Genomic DNA, 21,170 nt, shown 5'->3' on the forward strand with positions numbered 1-21,170 from the left:
TTCCCTTCTGAGATTGCTTATATCCTGCTGGTGTGATGGGCTGACAGATCTGACTCCATGAGAATTTTATAGGTCAGACTCTAAGGGAAATGACTAAACAGACTGCATTTTTCTCTGAGACTCCATGTTATGTAGGAAATAAGCTTCTCCCATGGGAACACCCCACCTCTGTGCCCATCATCAGTTACTTGATATGACATGTTCAATAATATGCAATGACAACTCCTATGTAGTAAAGAATTGCTCTCTTTTGATTCCTATTGCTCCTAAACAATGTACCATGTGAACAGTGATTGTGTGGATGTTAGCAACCATTCTTTAGTTTGTACCTAGGTAAGGGTCATTTTGACCCACTTCCCCCTCTGTCGATGATCTCATGATGTTAATGTGAAATTTGAATCATAGCAACAGACACTTATGATTAATGTGATTTTTGGTATAAGAACACCTACAACTCTGTGGCTGTTCTTCCAATAGCCATTTTTTGGGGCATTGTGTGATTCAGTCAGTTGGCCGGACTCTGAAATTTGGACTTCTCAGTGGTGATCTGTCTGTTCTTAAGTTGCGCCCTTATGGGTTACTTAGGAATATCAGTGCTACCATTCTCAACAGCAGAGATATCCAGTTTCTCATCAACATTTCATGCAAACCCTCAGTCTTACTGATACAAAGTACAAAACTAGTGCAAACTGCAACACTGTTCTTTACAACACTAGTCACAAAACAACACATTGATCAGCATGTCTTATGCCTACCAGAGGTCAAAGTCATGCAGGTTCATTGCTTATTTCAGCAAAACTGCTGAAGCCAATTCCAGACATGGTGGAAGCAACCACAGCACTTTGCATTTTTATTTCTCTATGCAAGTGGCACATCACATGTGTTTCTCTAATTATTGCACTATTTGATAAGATTCATCACATTGTCTCTAACAGTTCACTGGTTAGTCTCCACATCTTTCCCCTTTTTAGTCAATTTTAAAATTAGATAGGTAAGTTGTATCACCTCAAAATGTAAAGTAAGCACAAAAAAAGTAAAACAAATACATTTGGGGTTTAAGTGAAGAAAGATTGAAATTATGGCTTAATTTTGGGAGACAGGACTGTTTTCAATATTAAAAAAGTTTTTTCACATTTGTCTAAATCTTTCTTAGTTAATTCATTAATAACTATACACTTCTGCAAAAAAAGGGCAAAAAAAGTCTTCCATTGGTTTATTCTTAGGTGCTTCATGTTTCTGTTGCAATTAGTATTATTTTGGAATATAGTTTAAAAAACAATATTACTAAAATATACAAATATGACTGATGAGTATTTACATTACAAGTCAATTCTATGAACTTGCCAAACTTTCTTAGGAATTCTAATATTGTATCCTGGGATTTCTACATAAGCATTGACATTATATGAATAGCATGAGGTTTTTTTTTTTGTTGTTGTTGTTGTTTTCTTTTTCTCCTTTTGAAAATGATCATTTTCTGTACTTGTTCCTTCAAATAACCATATAACTTGAAATACTTGCCAGAAGTTCCATCATAATATTGAAATGAAAATATAAATTAATGATGGTGGATATACTTGAATTGTATTTATTCTGAAAGGAAAATCTTTAATTGTTTCATAATTATCTTATTTTGTTTGCTATAATTCTATTCTTTTAGACAAATATTTGTCTAGAAAATTCATTTTTATTATTGGTTATTTTTTCTGCACTTTTTCCTTCAGTGCTTGTGATAAATTATTTAATTGAGTATTTTTCAATGAAATTTTACCAATACACTTTCAGTAAAACAGAAATAACAAAAACTAGGTATTTTTTTTAAAGACCTTAAGAGTAGAATTGACATATGGTAACCTGCACATATGTGAAATGAAGAACTTCACACAATGCCACATTACACCTGAGAAAGCATTATCACAGTCAAGATGATGAATATATTTCTCACTCAAAGAAGACTTTACTTGGACAATTTTGAAGTCTTTTTATCTGCTTCTTACCCACCATTTTGTTACATCTCCTGGGAATAACTGTCTCACTAGATTAGTTTACCATAACCCTACTGATAGAAAATCAGCATGTGGTAATTACCTGTTTTCAAAACGAAGTACATCTACACTCTCAGGACACTCTATGACTAGAGACACCATCTACAGAGGATGACACTGTGGGAACAGACTAGGGGCAGGTTTGGGTGGGCCAGGTCTCCATCTACAGCATGACATCAGGACATTTACTCCACATGATGGTCCATTGTTTCACTGTGTCTAAAGATTAATCTCACTTCAGATGCAGTGCTGATTGTACTTTAGAGGATGTAGATAAATACATTCTCTAGTGAATAGCCACCATTTCAGAGGGTCTGGCAACAGATCCTTCTGGAAAAGACCTGAGGAAACTTAAATATTGCTTTTGTATCTTCACTGTACACTGACAAATGGGTAATATGAACAAAAGTTATAATTCAATTTTGGGCATATTTGATTTTACTATACATACATTTATTTAAATTTTAAAATGGTGCTCAGTTTTCATTTAACCACAAAGGAATTAAAAAATACTTTACTTTGATAGCTCTGAAAACAAGTGAAATGAAAATAAAGGAAGCATGATATGATGAAATATTATAAACAATGAGAAAGTAAAATGAATTTAAGAAGAAGAAACATGAGTAATAATGCAGTAATGTAGTGATAATTGATTACATTTAATTTAATTGAAACGTTAACTCCAAATGGGGAGATAATGAGATAAGTCATTACTACCAAAATTCTAAAATTATCAAAATTGAAATGCCTTGGAATTTCTAATGAGAAAGTATACATAAAGTTTGCAGCTGATTTATTGTATATAACAAAAGTTATGTCAACAGTACATTGTGTCCCAAAGATACATACAATTGCTATTTATCAACTTAAATTTTTTTAGAGAAGAAAGAAGAATCTCAGATTTCCTTTCCTATCTCAAAAGGAGGCACAGTTCAGAACCACATTCTAGCAAAGAACCTTGCATTTATTATCAGGAAAGAATTAGTACAAAATAAATAAATAAATAAAATTTAAACACTGAACACATCAAATATTTTAAATATATGGAAACATTCCCTAAGAGGAATTGAGCATGCTCCAATCTTTAGTTAACTCTCTGGGGAGAATTCCTTCCTTGGATAAAATATTATAACATACATATGCTGATGCCATGAATTTCCCTGTACCCCTGCACAGTTACTCATTTAGATGTTTCAGAACACTGGAGAAAAATCTTGAAATTTTTCCAGCAGCGGAAACAAATGTCACATATAAAATTTCTGGAATCACAAGTATTTTCTTATTTTCAAAAGCAAGATTAGAATCTTGACAATATTGGAGAATGTTTGAAGGAAGTGACATTGCACGTAAATCTATTCACATGAAAGTTACTAATCACATATAAATGTATATTTATTCATAAGTGACTTCAAAATAATACATTCAGTAGTCTTTGTATACAGTTAATGGATATGTTTAGTAAAATGTAGGAATAAACTTAGAAAGGAAAAACTTGAAATAAAGGAAATGTAACAATCATTAAGATAATCTAAATATTGGCAAGATGATAAGCAAAGACCATAGTTAGTCTTTGCCTACATTGGAATTCATTAAACAGGGATTGTGGTAGAAGAATGCTAACATAAAGGAAAGAATGCCATAAAATTAAAATGAAAAAAAAAGTGTTAACTAAACATGCATTTTGAGTATACTACAAAAAGTCTTACACTGGGAAAATTTTGGAAATAGAATTGTAACATATAATTTGATCATAATAGGAGGTGGAAATACACAGGGGACAGCAAGGAAGTCGATATGATGCTATAATAAAAGTAAATGAACATAAAAAATAAAAAATGGAATTTCTCTTATTTGAGTAGTATAAAATAAGTTTGATATAAACATTTTTAAATTGAAATGTGATACTTTATTATTAGTAAATATGAGAATAGGGGAAGCTTACAGGTGTTTGATTAGGGGTTCCTCCAATGTTGAGGAACCAGGGAAAGGATGGATGGAGAGCTGAGTCATAATACAAATCTAACTAATAATTCAAATAAATGCTTAATGAGCAAAATTAATGAAGAAGGAAGCACAAGTATTCACATGTTATTTATAAACATAGAGGTATATAAAAGAAGAAATTACTGCAGGAAATGAAACTGTGTTTTCTTTGCAAGTATTAGAAGTGGAAGTGGTAGAGGGTGAAACTATTGTTTTATGTTAGAATTTTGCAGCATTTTGGGGGCAGGGACAATTCCTGGGGATTGAACTCAGGGGCATGGGACCTCTGAGGCACAACCCCAGCCCTATATTATTTAGAGACATGGTCTCACTGAGTTGCTTATCACCTGGCTTTCACCAAGATTGACTTTGAACTCTCCCGATCCTCCTGGCGCAGCTACCTGAGTGGCTAGGATTAAAGGCAGTGTGCCATCAGGTACTGGCTTGCATTTTTAACTTGGATGAATTTAATTTGGATAGAATTGACCTGTTAGGAAGATGCAGCAATTATGTGTATTCATTATGAGACTTTGAAAACATCCATATATCTACATATAAGCCTCATTTTATGTTTAGACATTGTCTTTCTCAAGAAGACTAGTAAAAGAAAAATTACCTTGTATTGTTTTTATTCATTTATTTAATAAAAATAGAGAATAATTAATGTATCAATTATAATTTAAAGTGAACTATCTGTTCCTACTCTTTTCATATTTCCTGGTGGATTATTGTTCTCAAAGTAGTTATGAGGTTCTTTAAATATTAAAAATTATCATCATTTCATCATATACTTTTTTCCAAAAGCAAAGTTGAATTCATTATTTTATAAAAACATTATGTAAGTCAAAATAAAGAGAATAATCAAGTTGTTTCATGGACTAGATGGTTACTTATTAATTCCCTTTCATTTCCAAACCTCATCAAGCAGTCACTGAATTTATGAGGTAATTCAACCCATTGCTTGACATATAGATAAAGTTTAAGATCTTTGACCTGTACTGTTGAATATTCCCAATATTGAAATAAATAAATCACTCCAAATAAATGTGAATTTAAATGCTTGCAATATTCCAGCATACTTGAAAAGCCCTTCCCAAAGTCATCAGAAACATGAGGAAATATTTTATTATGTTCAGTAGCAACATACTGTTAATCATTTGTATGACCCCACTCCAAACAACACAGATGTGACATGCAAAGAAATTCTTCCATTTGTTAGAGGTAATTTTGCTTAAGAGACTGTACTGTCCATGTTCTACATTGCTCATTGCTATACTTATTGCTTAATTCTATTAATTTAGATGCATGCTCATTTACCACACGGCTATGCAAGCCTTCTGGATCATTTGTTCTATGTTCATAGAATTGACACAGTACTGTTCATCATAGCCTTACTCCTGAAAATGTAGGTAGAGTTCACTGTTTGAAGAGAACTGCACATCACACTGCTTACACCAACAGGTGATGGCTAAAGTGGGTGTCTGCAATGTGCTGGTTGAGTTTCTTAAAAATTACTGTACTGTATTTGGAGTATTTACAGATGGAGAGATCTTCTTCATGTAGTTTGGCCTGTTTGATTAAAAGCATGTTGGTAAAAAAGCTTTCCTTGCACACTTGACACACATTTGAATCAGTGTGCTTATGCTTCAAGGACCATATACTATTTTAAATCAGAAAAATACTGACTATAGAATTCACAAAGTTCACATTTATGGAGGCCACTGCTATTAGATTTCAGTAAAAACCATTTCTGCTAGGCAGTCCCATTCAAAGCTTTGCTTTTGTCACAAATTTTACAAAGTTTAGCTGGTGGCTTTCCTCAGTTTGGTCTTGGAGGATCATAATCCTCAGAAATCGCATGCAATGGGAACATCTTTGGTTGTATGAACTTCTATAGGACTCTCCTCTTGTGTTTGCTGGTTGATTCCAATAAGTAATATTCTTCTCAGATTTCTACATCAGCAGATTTTTCTGTAGAAAAGGCAGTGTGGTCTATAATTCTATGTACAGGAGTGGGAACCAGATAGTTTTGATTTCTATTTCTGGCTTTGATTCCATCTGAAAATTTTGGCATGTCCTTTGAGGTCTCAGTATCAGAGGAATCTTGGTTGTCAAAGTATTTTAAGTCTGACTGTTTCAGAACAGACACTGTTAACAATGATCAGGGGAAAAATTTTTTAACCCATCTGCATTTCTGCTACTTCCTGAGGAATCTGAATAATGAGAAGGGTATAAAGTTGTCCCTTTTCCTTTTTTAGGATACTCATTCAATTTTGTATAATTCTTAATATTGCAGAGAGAGAAAAATGAATTCCAAAGTTACACAGATGGGTTAAAAAAAAAAAAACTCAATGTTACTGATGAAGAAACAGTGAAAGTCAAGTCAACTAAAAAATGACAAAACCAGAGCTATCACTACATATCTTCTGATTCCTGGGCATTGAATAACTAAATATGGGGTATGTGGGTACATACAACTTCATGACTAAGAACTGCCACCATCAAGTTATATCTTGTTTCCAGTTCTTAGTCAGCAATTGTAAGAAGGGGAAGATAGTCACTGTTATCCAGGGAATCCTGCCAGCCCATGCACAGCTGAGGGCACAGAGCTGCAGGCAATACTGCCCAGGCCCTGGTGCTCCCAGGCTCTCTGCTGGACTGGCCCTTTACCTCCTGCATGCCCCAAGTCCAGCCCCACAGGCTCCAGGCCCAGTTTGAGCTTCCACACTCACTACCTGTCTTGTCACATGCACCCATTATGTCCTTTTTATATATGATTTAGCAGAAATTCAGCTTCCCTAATGTGAGATGTAATACATTTAATATATTCTATTTGTGGCTAATAATCCATCCTAAAGCCATAACTATATTACTTTGTGTTCTTTAAGATTGGTCCACATACAGATTTCAATTTGGGGAATGACAATATTCAATTAAAGTCTCTATTGACAGAGTGAGAAAGAATAAGAGAATACAGGGGAATAAAAAATGGCATTAAAATAGATATTCAGATTTTTATTTTGAGTATAGCTAATAAAATGATTATTAAAATGTTCAATGAACTCAAAGAAGTTCTAAGGAATTAAGAAAGCAAATACAAAATGTGCAGGACCAAAAAGAAATATAGATATTGAACAAAAACTAATAATAACTCCTTGGAATAAAATGATGAATTGAATTTAAAAATTCACTGTAAAATATCACCCACAAAATAGATTGCATATTCACAATAGCCAAATTATATAATCAATCAAGGTACTTTTCAACAAATGAATGGATAACAAATGTAGCATATATACACAATGGAATATTATTCAGATATTAAGAATGAAATTATGGCTTTTGCCAGTAGATGGATGAAATTGGAGAATATCATGCTAAGTGAAGTAAGTCAGTCCCCCCAAAACAACTGTTGAATATTCTCTCTCATATGTGGATGCTAACTCAAAACAAGGGAGAGTAGGGAGGGGAAGTATAGAAATTTTTTGGAATAGACAAAGGGAAATGAAGGACAGTGAGGAGGATGGGATAGGAAAGACAGGAAAATGAATTTGATATAACTCCCATATGCTCATATATCAATACACAACCAGTGTTACTGCACTTCATTTTCAATCACAAGAGTGGGATTAAAATCATAATGAGATGCACCCTGTATATGTATAATCTATCAAAATATACAATACTGTCATGTATATCTAAAAACAACAATAAAAAGGATGGAAAAAGAAAATATATTGTATAGAAAAGAGAACCTCAAGTCTCAAAGAGAATTTCAGGCTCTGCAGATGGTATATAAACTTGAATACTCAGTATAAAATAAAGGAATGAAAAATAAAAGATTATGAACAGATTACACAAGAACTCTGGAACAACATCAAGAAAATTCTGACAACTTCCACATTTTCACATCCTTTAGCACTCTTAAATAATTTCTTCTGGAATGGGGGCTATAGACGACATTGCTAACCTGATAATACTAAACAAATAATATGAGCTCAGATTTTTCCTAAGAATTCTAGGTTGGTATATCTACTGTCCTCTTAAAATCTCAATTTAAATGTCAGATAGATAAATAAAAAATTAAAAAATCATAAGAGAAATTCTCAATACTACTGATTTTTTTCCTTATACACTGTTCCACATTTATTAAATTGCATTACCACCCACTGAATGGTTCAATAAAATTCCACATGATCATTTTTCATCATTCTAACATCAAGTACACTAGCAAGTGCTACAAGTTTGCTTCTATCCCCAAGATACATTTATTTTTAAAAAATTCCTCATCTTTAACAATATACTGAATCCAACTACAATTGTTTTGTCAATGAATTGTTTGCCTTCAACTTTGTATTATCTTGAAATAATTCATGATTTCAAATTTTAATATCTATTTCACCTTCCTACCTAAAATCACTCAATTTATTTCTATTACTTATATTTACATTGATAATTTTCATTATGGACTTATCTTTCTGTGAAAAATGGATGACTTCTTCATGAGTAATCCAATACCAACAGAAAAGATAACATGTTCACACATTAAACATGTAGTGAAAGAATGATAAAATTATTCAAGCAATAACTGTCAATACTATAAATATTTTGAATTAAATATTTTCTAGAGAAACTAATTCATAGGCACTTCAACAAAATGATTAACCAGGCCCAATTGACCAGTGTTGAAGAGTAGAGGCATATGTGGGCTTTCACATTTTGCACATTACTAAGCACAAACTCAACACACAATTGCCTAATTAAATTCATTCACACAAACACACAGAAAGAGAGAAAAAGATGTTTTATTGTTTTGCAAGAATCTCATGACTGATTTGATCTAATATTTATATCATATTCCTAATTCATAATTTATCTCCACCTCCTCAGAATTTTTTGTCCCTTCCTACCCATGTAATTATGCTTGCAAAACAAACAAGCTGATGTGTGTGTGTACGTAGGTCAAGAACAATTGCCAATATGGATATCAAGAAAATGCAATAGTTTTTTACACTTTAGCTTGTTTTCTTTAACTTACTGGGTATATGTATTATGAATCTGGGAATTGGTCAGGTTATAAAATGTGTACTCAAAATTGTGATTCTTTATTACTTTATGTAAATTTAAAGAATAAACATTGAAATTAAAATATTACACAAATAAATATTGCTTTTCTGTAAAAGATTAGGAGGAACATCATTAAGATTATAAATTTTTCTACACACAGTATTTAGGTGGCTTAAAACCTATTTTCTCTACTTATGTAATTGTTCTATTTTAAAACTTCTATTTTATAATTTGTATTTAATGCTCTGTTTCTAAGTTAAACTGAGTTACAGAAATGTTTAAATAATCCCTGTTCTTGTATTACTTTTAAAATGAGCATTCTAAACTGAGCTTAATAGCATTTTATGCTGTTGTTTTTGTTTTTTTTCTTTTGTCCTTTCAATAAATATTTTAATTTTTGTTTCATTTTTATGAAGACAAATCATTTTTGTTTCCTTTTTTTGTCTGTTTGTCTGCTTAAATACAAAGCTAAAACCATAAATGGATATGACCAAGACATTTTATCTCACATTTAAATACTCCTGTTGGATCCTTCTCTAATTTGCTGAGCACTGATCAGTCTAGTGTGGGAGGGGAGACACTCTTAGGTAGCACTGTTGTCAGACCCAGGGTAGGGATAAAGATGAGGACAGGTTCTCACTACTGCCTCCATTCACATTTCCCTGAGACCAGGGTGGACAGAAGGCCCAGCCCCATGACTGAAGGTGAACAGTGAGTAATAATCACACCCCCTGGGGAAGGAAGAGGAAGCCACGTACTTCTCCTACTATCACACTCAAGGTGAGAACTGGAGATTTGTCCTTCTTTCCAGGCAATGGGCCCTGCCTGCTCCCTGTATTCCTGATAATTTTCTTGGAGGCTAGGGGCTGCGTGTGGTCCTGAACTCTAGGCTCACAATTCAGGTTATGGCTGCTCTTCACAGGAAGGACACCAGGTGGTCTGACAAATGGAAGACCTCCATAGCAGGTCTGGAACTTTCAAACCAGCAGAATTGAGTGGGTGGCTAGGGAGATCCAGCAAATAATTTCTGGTTCTGCTACAAAATTTCATTTTTAATTTTTATTCTATTTTTAATTTTTAAAATATTCTTTAGTTGTAGATGAACACAATACTTTTATTTCATTTATTTACTTTCATGTGGTTCTGAGGATTGAATCCAGTGCCTCACACATGCTAAGCAAGTTCTTTACCACTCAGCTAGAACTCCAACCCCACAATTTTATTTTTGCATAGAATATCATCCTCAAGTCTCTTCTACAAAAACAAAACAAAACAAAACAAACAAAAAAGGTCATAGCCACTACACACACTTCCAAGACCTATATAAATATAAGTTGTTTTCCATGTTTTTTTCTTTTTCCTTTTCTTGAATTTTTAAAATTTTGATTATTTTTTAAAAATAAATTCAGTGTACACATTGTTATAAAGAATTATCCCAGTTTCAGGAAGCCCTGGCCTAGCAGGTGCAGGGAGTACTGCTTGCTCCTGCCAGCTGCTGGAGTGACTAGCCACCCTGACATTTTGAGGTGCCAGGAAAAGCCACAGCCTGTGGAAGACAAACTCTGTGCCCTGCAGTGTCCTGCTTTCAAGAAAGCTCAGGGAAAGACTAGCTTACTACAAAGTCTTTTAAAAAAAAATTCATATACTTCGCTGTGAGTCTGTTAAGACATGAGTTGAGCAAGACCTTGGAGACATCATGTCCAGGCCAAGGGAGGTGGCATTGCCCTCCTGCCCACCTGACCCCAGATGTCAGGGTGTGAAGGCAGTCCTGGCTCTTCAACTGGTGGCAGGAGACTCACCCAGCTTCATAAGTCATGTTTGAGTCTTTCCTCTAAAGCCTATGCCAAGGTTTGCATGCAGCAAAGCACAAATGTTTGACTTGTATGCAAAATAGTACCAAAATAACTGGAATTAAAAAAAAGTGTGAGTAATGTAAGTCCATCTGTTGAAGTCCACCTTGAAGGGAAGTTGGGGCTGGGAAGGCAACTGCACTGGTCAATGCTTAAGCCATGAGTAGATCTCCACGAGGACCCTGTTGTGGTTCCCATAATTGCACTGCAGCTCCTCCCTGGTTGCAATGCCATGGGAGGTGATGGCAGGTGGAGAACTTGAGATAGATATCCAAGTTCCGAGACTCCAACCAAAGGCCAGTCTTGCAAGTCAATCTTTCTAAAGATAGAAGTTTGCAACCGCTCTGTTAATTCTTTCCTCCACAGTAGTTTGAGGGACACTCAGGCTTTGCCTGCGACCCCAGTACCTACTCACGTGGATATTTTCAGTGATATAAAAAATAACTAGCAGCTTTCAGGGGGAAGTTTTGGGGAAATCACAGAAGCAGGATGGGCTCTATGTTTAGGTCTTTGGGAGCCTGGCAGTAAGATGAATGTGGGGAAGATTAAGACATGGTTACAAAACTCAACAATCCTAATTTACTAAGAGAACTTAAGACCCAGAGAATCTTTATAAGTCTTGTCATTGGATGGCCCTGTGATATGGTGTATAGGATCAGATCTGAGCATCTCACACAATGTATGGCATTTACACATCCCAGAGGGTGACCTGTGGGATGAGCTTCAATATTCCTCCCTGTGACCTAGTCTGCTAGACTCCAAAGTCACTATGTGTCCCTGAGTCCACACCAAACTCTGGGCATTGGGGACCCTCTCCCTGATGGCTGCCTTTCAGTGACTTAACCAGCCGTTACTAGTCTCCTGTTACTTTTCTATCTCCCCTCCTTATTCTTCCTTACCTCCCAGAAAACGTCCCTTGCCTCCTTCCTGGTGCACACTGTGCTTTTGTTTTTTTACTTCTTCAAAGTAACAAACTCTTTTGTTCCTCCTGACTCAGCACAAGTTTCTCTGACTTGGGTTTCTTCCATCTTATTTCTCAGGGCTTCTTTCCCCAGTTATAGAACACGTATACCTCTGAGCAATTGACAATTTGTGAATAATTTGTGCTCCCCACCAATTTAAGCTCTTGATGACTGGCAACTACACTATAGTTTTTCAAATTTCAACCTATGATGTCAATAGATGAAAATCTATTACCAAAAAAGTGGTTGCTGTTCTAGATAAGGCAAACCCCATGATTAGGAATTACACGCATCATGGTCAGCCATGGCTTATAGCAAGAGACTGCTTGAACCAAGAAAAATCAGTATTTGATGCTGAAAGAAAGATATAGCATTTGGAAGAAGGAACCAGATCCAAGACCTAAGATAAATGCACTTATAAACTCTTACAGAAATTGAATAAATTCTCACAATCTCCATCGAGGTGTCCAAGACTCATGTGATGAGTAAGATCAAGAATCTAAAGAGTGGTTAGCTCAAAATCAATGAACTAGGAACTTTACTGGGAGAGGAGAACAGGGGCAATAACATCCAATCAGGGAATGGAGATCTTGTCAATGACAAGGCAAAGAAATCCAGGAGGGAACTAGGACACACCCAAAATAGAGGTAAAATTAATTCTATACCAATAATGCTGAAGAGGAGGAGTGAGAAACAGATGAATCAATAAATCATCTGACAGAGATGAGGGCTGAAGAAATCTCAGTTGAAAGGGCTGTTAGACTTCTTAAGAAGAGTAAAGGAAAAGAGTGAATTTTTCAGTAGAAATCAAAGGAAGTCTTAAGTTATTGACTGTCAAGGCAAGATTCACAGCAAGTTGTAGCAAGTTCAGAAGCCTATGACCTGATGAATCATGAAGATATGGAGCTGGGAATGTACAAAAGTGATTCAAGATACTGGAAAAAAACATAACAAAACTGGAAATAATTGTCTTTTTCTCAGGGGGTCCATTCTGTCCCTGGAACTAAAAGTTCATGATTGGCTCAGCATCCAGGAGACTGAATGAAAAGTCATTATCACTAGGCAGGAGGCTACAGATCTGAGACCCAGAAATAAGGAAAGAGAAATTAAGCTCTGGAAGTGGATCCTCAGATGTCTGATGGTCTGTGTGGAGCATGTGTCAGGGAGCATTTTCTCCCTGGCACCTTGGCACTGGGTACTGTTTTCTCTGGGACAGGACAGTCCCACTCCCTTCTGCTCAGCTTCTAGGCTGTCCCTACCTCCACTTCATCTTTCACAGAGGGAACACATGTGTCTCAAATGCATTGTCAACTTTCTTGACCAACTCAGGTTACCAGAACAGTAAACCAGAGTGGGTAGGTTAAACAACAAATATTTTTCTGACAGTTTTGGGAACTGAGAAGTCTAAGACCAAGATGCTGGCAGATCTGGTATCTGGTGAGGACCTGCTTTCTGGTTTTTAGGTGATAATTTTTTAGTGTACTTACATGGAAGAGAAAGAGGGACAGGCAAAGAAGGAGTGAAGGGAAAGGAAAGGCAGAATCATCTCTCTCATATCTCTTCTTAACATGGCACTAATTCCATTCATGAGGGCTCCCTCCTCCTTACTTAATTACATCCCAAGGGTTCCAGTTACAAACAATATCACATTGGGGATTTAGTCTTCAGCATGTGATTTTGTAGTGGACATATCCTGTTGATGGCAATGGCTAAGGTTTCAGGATTCAGTAGGTAGCATGTGTGTGTGAGGACTCTAGCAGGGCCCCAGAAGTCTGGATCCACTGCTCATTTCTGCTCCATTCAGTCCAACTGCTGGCACAAAGCAGGCACTAGGGAAAGGCTAGCAGTGGCAGAACAATTAAGGTGACACCCACAAGTAACCTAGGGTATGTCCCAGTTCTTGGAACTCAGGACTAAGTTATTAGCCATAGAGAGAAAAATTATGAACAGGGTTGTAGAAACCCTAGGTTATTTATGACCTCAGATTTGTGGAGTATCATGATATCTCCACTCAGCCCCTCAGGCATGGGACCCACTACTATAGTTATTCTAACAGGGAACAAGGACTTAAATAATAGGAGGGGTGTGAGTGAGGAATAATTAATGGGAACCACTGGATTATCATCTGCTCAGCAGACTTGTAGGCAACATCAGTGTGTGTTGTCTCCCTAGCTGAATGACTCCACCTCACCCAGGACAGTGTTGTTCTTTCCTAACTGACCCTCAGATGTCAGTTCACATCACTGAGGTTAATTTTGTCATCTAAAGCATGGGTGTTTAAAGAGCACTCTCTGGATGGAATTTATGTATGTAATCTTGAGATGACATGTAAAAATTTGCTTTGGATATAAATAATACAAAATTCTGGAAGAAGGATTTAAAAAGTAAGATAGCAGACTGAGGATGTAACTCAGCAGTGAGGTCTTACCTAGCAAGCTTGTGGCATTGGATTGAATCTCCAGGACCATGAAATGACAATAACAAAAACACCAAGATACCTTTAATTAGAAGCTAAGATATCTATTTAAATGGAAATTAAATCACTTGTCTGCTTCCAGAAATCCTCTTTCAGTTTTTCTGTAGAGTTAGTAGCCTCTTTTTTCATGGAAAATAAAAACATTTTCTGGAAATCAACTCTGTAGTTTTCTCATAAAATAAAAACTTTCTTAAGAAAGGAGGGGGTACAGGATCTCATGGAAATCAAAGGGAGATTACCAAGTAGAGCAGAGCAATCAGGGAGAGGGAGGAGGGAAGGGAAAGGGGAAATAATAGGAAATTTTACTGGCCAGATTATATTGCTATATTGTTTGCATGTATGAATGTTAACCAACCCAAATGCCTTTCAACAGATGACTGGATAAAGAAACTGTGATATATATATATATATATATATATATATATATATATATATATAATTTCAGCTATAAAGAGGAATAATATTATGGCATTTGCAAATAAATGGATGGAATTGGAGAGTATCATACTAAGTGAAATAAGCCAATCCCAAAAAACCAAAGGCCAAATGTTTTCCCTGATAAGTGGAGAATGATATATTGGGAGTGAGAGAAGAATGGAGGAACTTTAGATGATGTAGAAAGAAATGAGAAGGAGGGGGTATGAAAAAATGATGGAATGAGGCAGACATCATTACTCTAAGTACATGTATGGTATGAATCTATTTGAATCTATATCATCAACAACCATTGAAATGAAATGATGTACCCCATTTGTGTACAATGAATCAAAATGCAGTCTGTAAAAAATTTTTAAAAATAATTTTTTAAAAAAGATCATATAGGTAGACATGCGAAAAGAAAAAAAAAAGTAACAATGAACCAGTAAAAATGTGGGAATAAAACATCTTCATTGAAGATCTTTTATATTCTTTCAAAAAAGAAACAAATAAATTCAAAGAAGAATTCCTTATTTTCTCTTAGTAAATGCAATACAAACTAGCAGTCAGCAAGGTACAATATTCCCTTGATCGTCTTAGTTCCATACAATAGTAACTCTCCAATATTTATGGGAAATGGTAAGAAACTCATAGATTAAACAACTAGAATAATGTTCTGTCCTCTGCTACTGGACACATAGTTTTATATATATTTTGGAAATTAAAATTTTTGAATGCAATGAGGCACTGCATCTTTCTGTGGTTAGAAAACTTCCATAGAACTTTATTTCATTTAAGTCATTCAACAACTTGTTATCATCTGCCTGCTATTGGTATGTACTAGGAAGTCAACAGTTAAGAGAGATAGAAAAGGAATCTTTTCTAGTGGCATTCATATTCTGCTGAGCAATTCAAACTTTAAAATCTTTCAAATATATAGAGTGGAGAAGCAAGTACAACAGCAGTAGAAGTCTGGTTCTCAATAAGACAGTGAGGTCCAAGTCTATCCTGAAAGTCTCTTCCAGGGCTTTGACTTGTTTCACCAATCACATTGCCCTATTGTTTAAAAGGTTACTGAGGAAGGCTTGGAATTAAAATGGACTGTGTTTTCCTGAGTATGAATCTGCATGGATTTCTTTTTTTTATTGATGAGTAGAAATACTAGTTTTAGAAAATGCATGAATTAGAAAACACTAGCTTAACAGTAGATGTCTATAGGTACATGTGAGAGTAAATTCTCAGATCTAACTATTAAGCTTGTTAAGAGAATCAGTCAAAATATTCTACAGAAGAATGGCAAGCACTGATTAATCAGGAATTCTGTCAAGTGGAGGTCATTTTAACAAGATTTAGCTCTACATATGAATTCCATTTTATTCTTTGATTCATAAATGACCATGGCCATAGATCCCTACTATGCTTATGTTACAAAGTCTGAGAAATTATCAGAAATGATCCATGGCATCATGAGACCTTTCCACATATCATTTTCCTTAATTTAATAATTATTCAAAATTATACTGCAATTGTAATTTGACAATCCCTTTTACATTTATTGTCTCAGGTAAATGCCTGACTTGTGTAGGGAGTATAATGATTATAGAAAGCACATGGCAGATCCATGTCTCTAATTCCTTCTACTGAACCACCTAGATCACTTTACTATATTCATTTAAATTACTATAGTAAATGTATCCTCTGCATACTAGTTGTGTTGCTTAAATTAAATGATTGCTATAATTATCAGCATTTTATCTGTTCAACAAATATAGGTTCTTGTGCTTATCAACTTTTAGAGAAGTAAGATAAGTGGAAAAGTGTTGGGGGTTGTGCCATGTGGGCTGCACCAGGATGGCACCTGGTGGCCAGCAGGAGGTTGTTTTGATCACATCGGCAGTGAGGAGGTTGATTAATATAAGCACACCCAGGTGATTTATCATTGGCCATATTCAATTAAGTCCATGCACACAACGCATGCACAGGTGTTCCCGAGTGCTTCTGCTGCCTGCTCTTTCTGAACTTTACCATGATTGGACAGCTGGCTCCTCCCCTGATCTCAACTGGTGTGGCCCCACCCTCTGCCTCCTGGAGGGAATATACTCAGGCAGTAGGCAGAAGGCAAAAAGCAGCAGCTAGCAGAGAGAAGAAGCTAGCAGAGAAAAGTAGCAGCTAGCAGAGAGAAGAAGCTAGCAGAGAAAAGAAGAAGCTAGCAGAGAGAAGAAGCAGCTAGCCATCACATAGATAGCACCTAGTTCACAGGATGCAGGACGCACCTCTAAGAAGAAGCAGCAGCAGAACTCTAAGAAGAAACAGATCTCTGATAAGCATAAAAGCCTGTCTTTCTCTAAAACTTCCTCTATAAGCAAAGCCTATTTTTCTCTCAAAGAAGCCTCTCTTCCTCTATAAATTAGTGAATATAGGAAAAGTAATTTATTTCCAGTCCACCTCGGAAAAATACCCATGCAATTGTTGCCGTGGGCGGCGACAGAAAGGGTACAAAAATGAAAGTTTATTGGAAGCTAAAATCACAAAATATATGACTATTATTATTTTGTAGATGATTTCTAAAATAAAAAAAAAAATTAAGGATATCGTATTGTGAGAAATACATGCAAGCCCAGTGTTTCAAGGACTTTTAAATTTGTATTTCTCATTATCTAGGAACTAACTCCCACTAGTTTAGCTTATAAAACTCACTAATCTCACATGAAGATTATCTGGTGTGTATCAGAGTATAACTCTACTATTTATTCTGCCTCATTACATTGGTAGGTAGCATTATAGTCAGTTAATATGCTGATGTGTGGTTCAATTTGCTGCAAAATATTTAGTTCATCACTTTTCAGTGCAAATGAATCATGCAAATATGTTTCCTTTTTAATTATTTTTTTTTATTTTTACATACTGCATTTTGATTCACTGTACAGAAATGGGGTACATCTTTTTGTTTTTATGGTTGTGCATGATGTAGATGCATACCATTTGTGTAATCATACGTGTACATAGGGTAATGATGTTTGTCTCATTCCACCATTTTTCATGCCCCTGCCCCCTCCTCCGTCTCATTTCCCTCCATGTAATCTAAAACATTTTCAATGCTTCTGTGATTTCACCTTTCCAAATAATTGCTTTTATTTCAAAGACTGACATGAGCAATTTCAGGAGATTAAATTTGAGGAAACTCTCTAATAATCCTTAATAACAGTGGACTGGAAATTGGATGATGAAAGAATATACAATACTGAATACCTGTAAATTCCTACACTCCAAGAATTATGAAACTCTAAAACTCAAATAGAGAAGAAAATATTGTGACAGCCAACAGGATGTTATACTTCCCAGAGAGCATAAACACATCACCTGGAATATTATAATCAGAAAGGCACTAGTCTGAACAAAAAAGATATAAACAAGAATGAAAAATCTCAGCTTCTGGCTAACTTGAGTGGCTAAGGGTATTTATTTATTTATTTATTTATTTATTTATTTATTTATTTATTTATTTGCCAGTGTCAACTGTAGCATCATTTTATTTGTATAGGCTTACAACTTTTCTATCTTTTCTAATTTTAAAAAAATAAGCTCAATCTAGTTTTGCTGAGAAGCACACTTTTCTTATTTGTGTCCTAGTAGGAAAAAGTATTCATTTGGTTATAAAACCAAATAGCATACCTGTTTTTAAAAAGTACTTATAAACCAAATAATTTTCCCCAACTTAATGATTACTTAGATCTGTTCCATTTACCTAAAGAATTAGAATCATATTGTTAATAATCTAAAGATGTCCCTGTAAGAGTGGACTTTAATTCAAAAATTAACAATATCAGCAAAACTATTTCCATCTTAATTGAATGAGTGTGATGTTCTTTTTTGTGTTAATACATACATAATTCCCACCAAATAAAGTGTACAGTGTTTATTCTGAAGTGGCACATTTAATAAATTTATCTTTAATATACCAATGTGAGCTTATATAAAGGTAGAATGTACATTCATATATATGTTCATCAGTATTATAAAATGTTTATGTGGCAATATAATAGATTACTAGAGCTTTATCATCATTCATTTACTTCTGAGTGTTTATTCACAAACTTTGACTGAAAAATAAATATTAAAAGTGTCAGTTTGATTAGTAGCAAAATTGTCAAGTCAAGAATATTTTTATACTTCTTGGATGTCAAAACTTTAAGTATGTTATTTATATATGTATGTGTGTGTATATATATGTGTGCGTGTGTGTATACAACAAACTTCTAATATCATTTTAAGTCTGGAATACTTTTTTTGAAGTTCCTCTAGTGGACAATTCCTTTATGAAAGTTGAAATAATTAACATACAATTATTTATATGTATATTTAATATACAGTAGCTAATGTTTCAAATTACAGAGTTCAAATATATTGTTTTTGATGAATAATACTTAAGACATTAAATTTTCAAAATGTCAAATGTATGCCATCATTGCCATTAGTAAGATGGCAATAAATAAAGCTGTTCTGAATATGTATTTTTAAATAATAAATATGGATCAGTAAATGCTTCAGTCTTTCTCAGAAGCTTTCACATACTGTGCAATACGTTTCTAAAAACACACATTCTTTAAAAGTGAAAGAGATGAGAGGTTTCAGTTGCAGAACCAACCATAAAGTGTACCCCACTGTGAAGGTGGTACTACTGCACATGACTACTTGCTAGCATAAGACCCAGGAGACTCTGGCAATTCAGAGCAGGGAGCCACCCTGCTAAACAAGGGTAACCTTGATCAGATACCCTGTTCACACCTGAATGTCCTGACAGTGTCATATTACTTTGTAAGTTTTCCCCTGACTCCCATCTTCATTAAGGACAGGTCAGTAAGATGGAAGACTGGATTGATTACAAAGGCTTCAACACAAATCTTTCTGGAAAACCTGATTTTTGCTCCAGTTTGAAAATCCCTCTAAATCACTGCCACTAAATTAGTGAACATCTGTCAAGATGTCTTTTACAAGTGAGAACCTAGAATTTAAAATTTGATCATGCTCAAATTTTAAAAATTCAGCCGGTTTCACTGCACACATTTATTTCCTAAATTCCGTAAAGAAATCAAATAGGCTGAGAACTCAGGTGCTCTTGCTCTTTTTGTTCTCAGTTGATTGTCATATTATAATATACATCACGTTGAAGAATTCTTGCCCATGACAGAATGTTTAATGACAGTGCTGTCTAGCCCACCTGGTAGTTTACTGCAGGCGATCAGATTCCATTTGCTGCAGCTGTGGCTCTGTTCAGAGAGCACACCACAGCTGAAATGCTGGAGTTACAAGGCACCAATGATTGGCTCTTGGTGATCCACTCTCACACAAGTTTGCTCGCTGTGGAAGGGACTATTTTACAGTCCCTTTGCGCGCAAAAGGAAGAGCTTGTTTTTGTAGGAAGCAGCTTGGAAGGGGCTCGCCCGTCCTGAAGTACTTTGGTCGCTGTCCACACTGTACCGGGTCGTCATCTGCCTCTTGATTACAGCATGTAAGGCACGAGCACGCGGGACTCCCCAAGCCCTCTGTTTTTACTGGTGGTCTCGGGGACTAGAGACTGAGAGGTCTCCTTGGAGGAGAGGAAAGCGCTTGCTCACAAATTTTGCTGGTAGTAGTCGGGTACGGTGCTGGTGGTGGTTATTGCTCTCCGCGGGTGAAAGCGCCCTCTGGAGCTGTGTCGCAGTAGTGGTTTTGGTTTCCTGGAAGACTTATGTGTGCGATTTCAACAACAAAGTCATCTTCTCTTCCCAGGTAAAATGCATCCTTTCTTTCTTCCTTCCACCGGTACTTTCCTCCTACGCTGTCTCCCGGCTTCCCCTGCTGCACCATCCACCCGCAGGTAAGTCCCCAAGGTATAGCATCAGCTCCCTGAAGCATGCGCCACCCTGAGGTTCAGAGGCATGCAACTGTTGCCACTGGCTTCCTGGGTGACCCTTTGCAGGGAAAGAGAGGAACCAGAAGCTACAGGAAGGTACCTAACAACTCAGTTTTAAACCTGTTAAAACCACAGGGCAAATTTCTTATGCCTAGGGACTTGTGCACTCAACAATGGACCCATGAAAGATCATTCTTTAGTACACTGAGGTCATGAAGCAGTGCTGTTCTCAAGAGGCCCAGTGTATTCCCCGCCCCCTTTGCTGTGTTCTTGTAAGGAGATATATTGTTAAGTTTGGGGGAGCAACTGGATTTTATTTGCTAATTATTTGTTTTGATTTTTTTCCATGTAGGCTCATCAGGAGTATTAATAATTCCCCTATCTCCTGAGGTTTCAGTGCCAATCGTATATTTATTTTATAAAGCAAGTGGAGATTTTTTTTTTCACTCAAAGTGTCTTTGTAAGATTAGTATTATT

At 35.7% G+C, this 21,170-nt stretch overlaps 1 pseudogene across 1 annotated transcript; it reads right to left on the reverse strand.

Annotated features, from left to right (window-relative positions):
* Positions 1–4,889: 4,889 nt before the first annotated feature.
* On the reverse strand, positions 4,890–20,289 carry LOC306660229 (zinc finger protein 639-like; annotated as a pseudogene). The gene is made up of 3 exons: positions 20,180–20,289; positions 9,854–10,034; positions 4,890–6,311 (listed from the first exon to the last, which is right to left on the reverse strand). The product of its transcript is annotated as a zinc finger protein 639-like (transcript).
* Positions 20,290–21,170: the final 881 nt, after the last annotated feature.

The sequence above is a fragment of the Sciurus vulgaris genome (assembly GCF_902686455.1).
Source record: "Sciurus vulgaris genome assembly, chromosome: 4".
Lineage (NCBI taxonomy): Eukaryota > Metazoa > Chordata > Mammalia > Rodentia > Sciuridae > Sciurus > Sciurus vulgaris.